The 9,320-nt window shown below is 35.3% G+C and overlaps 1 long non-coding RNA gene across 1 annotated transcript; it reads left to right on the forward strand.

The window, feature by feature from the left end:
- The first annotated feature begins 8,229 nt into the window (after window positions 1-8,229).
- Window positions 8,230-9,092, forward strand: LOC123315651. Its single transcript, XR_006537974.1, has 3 exons — window positions 8,230-8,248; window positions 8,304-8,828; window positions 8,914-9,092. It is a non-coding gene; the product is annotated as an uncharacterized LOC123315651 (long non-coding RNA).
- Window positions 9,093-9,320: the final 228 nt, after the last annotated feature.

The raw sequence follows: 9,320 nt of genomic DNA on the forward strand, positions 1-9,320 counted from the left end.
GATTCAATATTTCGCTGTGTGTCACTCAAATGAAACTCAAAAAATAAATGTTTCGGTCTTTGGGACGAAAGTTCAAGAGTAAAAAAAGGAATAATTATGAGAGGGCAGAACATCTGGGTTTCAACAGAGTCAGTATGTACCTACTCTCAATAAGAGCCGAGACCGACATTGCATCAATACAAGGGTATGTCCTTGCATACAAATTCCTGTTATTTCCAACATCCCTTATTTAAAGTACAATGGACATCCATAAAACGTCCATTTTTGAAAGTACAGTAAATGTCCAGAAATGTACATCCTACGAATGTTGAGAAATGTATAATTATAGATACTAGAAAATGATACATCCAGTTGTCGTACAGAAAAGTACAATTTCTGGAAGTACATTTTTATATCCAGATCCGAACATCCAAAAGATGTACATCCATGGATAATTTACGTTGATCCAAAATTGTACGTTGAATGGACGTACACTAACGTACAATTTCTGATAGTACAATTAAGATCCAAATTTATATATCCAGAGGATGTCCAATAAAAGACGTATATGGTGGTTTGCCAACATCCTATTTAAAGTACAATGGACATCCATAAAACGTCCATTTTTGAACGTACAGTAAATGTCCAGAAATGTACATCCGACGAATGTTGAGAAATTAATAATTATAGATACTAGAAAATCATACATCCAGTTGTCGTACAGAAAAGTACAATTTCTGGAAGTACATATTTGTATCCAGATCCGTACATCCAACAGATGTACATTCATGGATAATTCACGTTGATCCAAAATTGTACGTTGAATGGACGTACACTAACGTACCAATTTCTGATAGTACAATTTAGATCCAGATTTGTATATCCAGGGATGTCCAATAAGGGACGTATATGGATATATGTCCAACATCCCTTATTTAAAGTACAATGGACATCCATAAAACGTCCATTTTTGTACGTACAAATGTCCAGAAATGTACATCCTACGAATGTTGAGAAATGTATAATTATAGATACTAGAAAATGATACATCCAGTTGTCGTACAGAAAAGTACAATTTCTGGAAGTACATATTTATATCCAGATCCGAACATCCAAAAGATGTACATCCATGGATAATTTACGTTGATCCAAAATTGTACGTTGAATGGACGTACACTAACGTACAATTTCTGATAGTACAATTAAGATCCAAATTTATATATCCAGAGGATGTCCAATAAAAGACGTATATGGTTGTTTGCCAACATCCCTTATTTAAAGTACAATGGACATCCATAAAACGTCCATTTTTGAACGTACAGTAAATGTCTAGAAATGTACATCCGACGAATGTTGAGAAATGAATAATTATAGATACTAGAAAATCATACATCCAGTTGTCGTACAGAAAAGTACAATTTCTGGAAGTACATATTTGTATCCAGATCCGAACATCCAAAAGATGTACATTCATGGATAATTCACGTTGATCCAAAATTGTACGTTGAATGGACGTACACTTAAGATCCAGATTTGTATATCCAGAGGATGTCCAATAAGGGACGTATATGGGTGTTTGTCCAACATCCCTTATTGAAAGTACAATGGACATCCATAAAACGTCCATTTATGAACGTACAGTAAATGTCCAGAAATGTACATCCATTGGACTTCCATATAAGGTCCCTGGACGTTTGTACTTCATTTGGACGTCCATTGGATATAGTTACGGGGTTTTTGAGATTTAGATATTATTATGAAGTGTTGGATTGAATTATTGGAGAAAATAAATAAAACTTTTTTGTGCTAAGACGTGTGATTATTGACTTATATTTGGAGTAGCACATATACTAGGTTCAAGAATGTTTTTGAAGGGTTAGGTTGTATTCCGGGTTCAGTTGAAATAAAAGTAAGACATGATGCAATACCAGTTATTCAGTCTCAGAGAAAGATTCCGTTAGTGCTTCATGAAAGATTGAAGCAGACATTAAATGACCTTGAAAAAAAAGGTCTTGTTTCTAAAGTTGGCTATCGAACTGAGTGGGTAAATTCACTTATGATCGTTGAAAATCCTAATGACTCACTCCGCCTGTGTCTTGATCCAAAACCCCTAAATAAATTTATATGTAGAGAACACTATATAATTCCCAAATGTGATGATATTTTAACTAAATTGGAAGGAAAAACAGTCTTTTCAGTAATTGATATGAAAGGTAGGTTTTGGCAAATCCAGCTATCAAAGAATAGTTCAAATCTATGCACATTCAACACACCATTTGGCAGATATAAATTTAACCTATTGAACTAAAGAAAGTTAGTTCAATGATTTAACCGAGTCCCCTTTGGGCTAAAGGCTAAACAGTATTGGCGAATCCAAAAATCTAGACGCCCTCTGCCGACTGAATTCCGAAACTACTTTGTCAGTACTGGAAAGTCAAAACAAGTTTTGATTCTTATGTTTTCTCTCATCTCACGTTGTCCAACAAAGTATTATAATTATTATTTGGGGAGGTTATATTGGAATTATTTTCTGGGTTTCTGAATAGAAGATTTAATTCAGAAAAAATATTGGAAAAGGTATTTATACCAGTGCTTTCAACTGCCAGGAGTTAGGTTAAACGATTTTTCTTTGCGAGAGTTTTTGCTAAATCCAATTGATGATTTAGAAATACAATTTCATAATTTTCATACTTCACACCATTTGGCAGATATAAATTTAACCTATTGAACTAAAGAAAGTTAGTTCAATGATTTAACCGAGTCCCCTTTGGGCTAAAGGCTGAACAGTATTGGCGAATCCAAAAATCTAGACGCCCTCTGCCGACTGAATTCCGAAACTACTTTGTCAGTACTGGAAAGTCAAAACAAGTTTTGATTCTTATGTTTTCTCTCATCTCACGTTGTCCAACAAAGTATTATAATTATTATTTGGGGAGGTTATATTGGAATTATTGTCTGGGTTTCTGAATAGAAGTATTAATTCAGAAAAAATATATTGGAAAAGGTATTTATACCAGTGCTTTCAACTGCCAGGAGTTAGGTTAAACGATTTTTCTTTGCGAGAGTTTTTGCTAAATCCAATTGATGATTTAGAAATACAATTTCATAATTTTCATACTTCACACCATTTGGCAGATATAAATTTAACCTCTTCTTCTTCTTCTTTCTCTTTTCTTAAGACTTAGTCTTGTTTCTTCCACTATTCAGCCTCCTGGGAAACAGATGTCCAGCTTTCGTGCCATCTCTTCGGAGGTCGGCCGGGGGGTCTCCGTGAATTTGGTCTTCCATCCTTTGCCCATTTTGCCCATCGATCTTCCGTCATCCTGTCGACGTGGTCTCTCCAATAACGTCGTCTCGATCTCGTGAATCGGACTACGTCCTGAATGTTCAGATCTTCCCTTATAGCGTCACTCCTTATTTGGTCTCTTAAGCTCACTCCTTTGATAGTTCTCAACGTTTTCATCTCAGCTGCCCTCATCATGTTCTTTGTTTTTGCTGTATCCGCTCGAGTTTCCACTGCATATGTAAGTATTGGTCTTACGACTGTTTTGTATATGCGGACTTTACTATCGGTAGATATATATTTGTTCTTCCATATGAGGTCCCTGAGGTAGCGAGAGATTCTTGAGGCTTTATTTACTTGTGTTCGTACTTCTTGTTGTAAGTTTTTGGAACTTGTGATCTCGACTCCTAAGTATGAGCATTGCATACATTGGTGAATAGGTTTGTCGTTCACAGCTAATTTACATCTTGTAGGCTCTTTTGCTATGACCATTGATTCAGTTTTTTCCAAGGATATCTGCATATTAAGCTTTTCGGCTGTTGTTTGGAACCTATATAGCAGTCTCTGTAAGTCGTCCTCGTTATCCGCCATCAAGATTACGTCATCAGCATAGCATAATATCTTTATTGATCGTAGCCCCATTCTGTATCCACCACAGACTTTTCTCACATCATTAATTATCCGGTCCATAATTAAATTAAACAAGAATGGGCTCAGACAGTCTCCCTGGCGAATTCCTGTTAGTATTGGACCTTGCTCGGTGAGCTCCTGCGATGTTTTGATTTGTGTTCGGTTGTTTTTATTGAGCTCTTTTATCACATTAATGTAATTTACGGGTGTTCTGTGTTCCTGAAGTAACGTGCATTCAAAAAAATTCGTCGTCAAGTAGGCTATGGAATTTTGAACGTCGATATTTCGTGCCTAAACGTAATTCTTAGCTCGTGCTATACTATTTTCCAGGTGAACTGTCATTTTAGCATTTTGGATTGTTGTTGAATTAAAATTATGAGCAAATTATAAAGATGGTTTTTACGGACGTGTTAAAGGCTTTTACTATTGAATCCTACTTCAAAATTGGAAAGAAAACTGAATGAGAATGGAAATATTCTGTTCCGGCGACTTCATAGAAGCCTATGTTGCTGTAGATTATTAAGTATGAATTTTTCCATTGTACTGTTTTGCGATGTGTTGACGAAACAGGTATGTTCAAACAAAAAAGGAAGTGGTCGACCAAAGAAGAAAACTCCAGAGTTCAGCAATAATGAAAACATCAGGACAGAAGCTCGACAAACCTCTGTTCAGGTTTTATCTCAAGTGGCTGGAGTATCCGTTGGCATGTGCCACCCGATTTTGAAAAAAAGATATCCATTTGTTTCCATATAGATTGACATGTTATCAGAAAACTGAAAAGGTTGTGATTACCTAACCTTGTAGCATCCAAGAAAAATTGGAGTTCAGTATGCATCAGTCAGAGGCAAAATGTGGACCTACTTTCTTTTATGGAACTTTAATAGCAGAACGTTATGAAGGAGAAAACATCATGCCTTCTTATAGCTGAATTGGATTTTAATAAATTGTCCAATAGCTATTTTCATGTAATTCAGTTCTTTTAGTTTAGTCATGGATTTTCAGTAATGACTGAATCAATTCAATATTTATAGAGAATTAATAAACATATTATTGAGATTCTTACTGTGATTTATTCATATGACTGAAGTAGCTAGAACCTTCTCACAAAAAAAACATAATACCACGATCAATTCGTATGAAAATAGTGGACGGTTAAAATTTTTACGAAGAATTTTTCTAACCGCCTCAGAATGTTTGCATTCTTGTCATCTTACTCAATGAAAGGAATGCTTTTCGCACGTTGGGTGAAATTTACAGGTAACTTTTTCTTAAAAGTGCCTTTCCTTACAAAATTACGATATATAGGTTAATGTCATCATTGTTTACATTTTGGGAAGATGAAGTAATTCAAGGAAAGACATACGTTCGGCCACCGAACATCAGCCTTCAAAATTTCATAGCCTACTTGACGACGAATTTTTTTGAACGCACGTTATATCAATGATGTCGGCTATCCGAACTCTATCAAATGCCTTCTTGAGATCGACAAAACAGAGGAACAGAGGTTTTTGAAATTCGATGGACTTTTCAATCATTTGCCTGAGGATGAAAACTGCGTCTATTGTCGATCTATTTGGTCTGAATCCTTGTTGTTCTTCACTAATTTTAATTTTATTCATAATTTTTTTTGTAATTATTTTGGTCAATAGTTTACTTATGCTGTTTAATAAACATATCATCCTATAATTGTCCGGATCATGTTTGTTTCCCTTTTTGTAGATTGGTATTGTAATGCTGTTTTTCCAATCATCAGGCACTTTTTGGGTCGAGATTATTTTTTGGAAGAGTAGTGTGATCGCTCTCTCCAATTCAGTTCCTCCGTACTTCAGCATTTCATTGACGATTCGATCCGGGCCAGGAGCTTTTCTGTTTTTCAATTTTGATAGTGCCTCATGTACTTCTTCTAGTGTTATGCCATCCTCTTCTGGAAGTTCTTCAATGTAGGTATTGTCTTCGTTATCATTATCTTCGTTATTACCTGGTCGCGATCCATACAGGTCTCTTACGTACGTTTCCCATTTTTCAGGTGTAATCATGTTTACTTGCACTTCTTCGTTGACTGTTCGTTTTCTGTTTCTTAATGTATTCCAAACTTTCCTCTGTCCTCCGTAAAGATCATGTTCCATGTCAGCAGAGAATTTTTCCCAGTATGTCTTCTTTATTTCTTTTATGGCATCATTCACTCTGTTCCTGGTCGCTTTATATCTTTCGTATTCTTCTGTTGTTCTTCTGTTTTTATACTTGATGTATGCTTCCTTTTTTTTCGATGCCAGAGTTTTCACCTCGTCTGTGAACCATTCTTTTTTGTTTTTCTTTCCATTTATGTTCACTTTCCTTACCCCAAGTGCTTCAGTGGCACTTTGAATTATATTTGTTTTAATTTTATTCCATATTTGCTCAGCATCTTCTTCCTCTTCTATAGGGTTGGAGGCTATTTTTTCATCTAATCTTCTCTGATATAATGCCCTCGTTGAGCTGTCTTGTAAGGATTCCACGTTGAATTTCTCAATATACAGTGGCTGTTTCTTCTTTATGGGAATGGCTTTGAAGCGGTATTTGCACAGCACTAAGCCGTGGTCTGTGCCAACATTTGCTGACGTAAGTGTTCGCACGTCGAGTATTTGACTTGGATGTACTGTTCTATTAGTGATAATATAGTCGATCATTGAATTTTGGTCTCTTGTATTACCGAAGGTATATTTTTGTTGGATTTTGTGTTTAAAGAATGTATTATTTATTCGTAATTCGTTCTGCGCGCATAGTGTTATAAGCATCTCTCCATTGTTGTTGATAACATCTTCATTAAATCTTTGCATAACACCCGGCAGAACTGTATTACCAATCCTAGAGTTGAAGTCTCCCATTATGAAGATCTTCGATTTTTTAGGTATTTCATCTATTACCTGCTGTAGTTCTTCGAAAAAGGCAGTTCTCTCTTCATTAGGTCTGTTTACATCCGGTGCATATATGCTTATGAAGTACGTTCTCGTTGTTTCGTCTTTGAGGGAAATGTACATGATATTACTATTTATGTATTGCACTTCATCGATATGGTCTTCAAATTTATCGTGTATTAGGATCCCCACTCCGGCTTTGGCTCTCTGGTGTTTCTCTCTTCCGCTGTAGAATAGTATATGGTGTTGGTATCTTATGTTGCCTTTTCCTTTCTTCTTCAGCTCAGATAGTGCACATATCTCGATATTATGTTTGTTCACCTCTATCATAACCTCCTGTTCCCTGCCGTTCCATGATGTTATGTTCCAACTTCCAATTCGTAATTTTCGCGATTTCCATAGTCGTTTTTTCCTTTGTCTAGCAATTTAACCTATTGAACTAAAGAAAGTTAGTTCAATGATTTAACCGAGTCCCCTTTGGGCTAAAGGCTGAACAGTATTGGCGAATCCAAAAATCTAGACGCCCTCTGCCGACTGAATTCCGAAACTACTTTGTCAGTACTGGAAAGTCAAAACAAGTTTTGATTCTTATGTTTTCTCCATTGAACTAAAGAAAGTTCTTTAGTTCAATGGTTTTCTCTCATCTCACGTTGTCCAACAAAGTATTATAATTATTATTTGGGGAGGTTATATTGGAATTATTTTCTGGGTTTCTGAATAGAAGATTTAATTCAGAAAAAATATTGGAAAAGGTATTTATACCAGTGCTTTCAACTGCCAGGAGTTAGGTTAAACGATTTTTCTTTGCGAGAGTTTTTGCTAAATCCAATTGATGATTTAGAAATACAATTTCATAATTTTCGTACTTCACACCATTTGGCAGATATAAATTTAACCTATTGAACTAAAGAAAGTTAGTTCAATGATTTAACCGAGTCCCCTTTGGGCCAAAGGCTGAACCTGAAATATTTCAAAAGAAAAACATAGAAATATTTGGTGACATTCCAAATGTTTACACGCTGCGATCTGTTAATACTCAGCCCTTAGCTTGGGGATTCGTCTTGTCGATTAGACGAGACCCCGGTGGTAAAGAGACCGCGACCGATAAGGAATACCCATTGAACTCTATGGGAACTGGAATGGCTTCGTAGGTAGCAAAATTCGTCGAAAATTGTGACCGAGAGAGAGGGAAGAAGTAGAGCAACCTTTCTCTCTCTAGCGTGTTTTTGTTTACACTATTATAACCTAAATTTAAATGTCATTTTCGTAGATAAATTTTAATTTACATTGTTTAATGTCTTTTTGTCACTATTTTAGTAAAAATCAAGGTGAAAAATTGTTTAGAAGCCATATACTTCCGATTTACATTCCTAAGAAACTCGAAAAATGTCTATATATCAAGTCAAGTTAGCTGTTGAACAGAATTTCTTGTGCTTTTTCAAAGCTTAAATATAGTTTTTTGGTGAGTGTTTTTTAAGTCTATGTGTTTCCCAGAGTGACAAAAGTGGTTTTTGCAGTAACAAAAAACATTTTGAATAAGAAGAATTTCATAACAACAATGGTCCAGTATTGTGTTGGAAACGGATGCCATAATGCAGGGGACATAAATATAATATAATATTTTTTCTGTGAAGTGTTGGTATCACATAAACCAATCCATCCTGAACAGTCTAACAGAAGTGAGAATCCACAAAAGGAGAGAAGCAATAAATAATTAGGAATTATGCCTTATGTTTTTCATTTTTTTAGGTTCCCTCTCCGAAAACCATTTACTTTACAACTTTGGACCAAAGCTACAGGAAGGAAAAATTGGTATCCGTAGAAATACATTTGCAGAAAAAAATTTGCAGTCCCCCACAGGAAATATTTCTTGGCAGTTTGTCAAGGAATTAAAAAAGTTCAAATGGAGGAAGGTCTAAGGTTGGCTAATTCCCTCTCATCTCAGCATATCAATTATAAAAATAGAATTATGAATGTCAGATTAGCTACTCGAACAATTAGTAATGGGGTAGCAGATGCTATGGAATTTCTTGATAACAAATGTAAGAACTTACAATTCGAAGATAGTGTCGCTGCCGTTGAATTCATTAGAAAAATTGATAGAGTGTTTGACATTCTTAATTCTAGAAATCTGTTCCGGAGAGAGTTTAAAGCTCCAATTAGATCTTCTTCCCTGAAGTATGTTGAGGAAATTTTCAGTGAAACTATAGAATATTTAGAATCATTGGAAATTGATGATACCAACATTCTTGGGGATCCTCTACTATTCGTCAGAAAATGACTAAATTAATTTTATTTAATAATTGTTAAGCAAATGTAACATTTTTGTCCCAATTATGTTAAATAAAAATATTTCAGCAATTTTGTTCTTTACTTTTTGATATGATTCCTTTTATATATTGAACTATTTGGAATATTTAAAATCTCTCGCACTGACACCAGAGACGACTGTCTCTGCTCCAGAGAGCAGACTCTGTCTTTGCTGACACTGCTTTTCATATGATTCCAAAGCTTTATCCGAGGCTTTTCAGAAG

Source organism: Coccinella septempunctata, chromosome 6, assembly GCF_907165205.1.
Source record: "Coccinella septempunctata chromosome 6, icCocSept1.1, whole genome shotgun sequence".
NCBI classification, from domain to species: Eukaryota; Metazoa; Arthropoda; class Insecta; order Coleoptera; family Coccinellidae; genus Coccinella; species Coccinella septempunctata.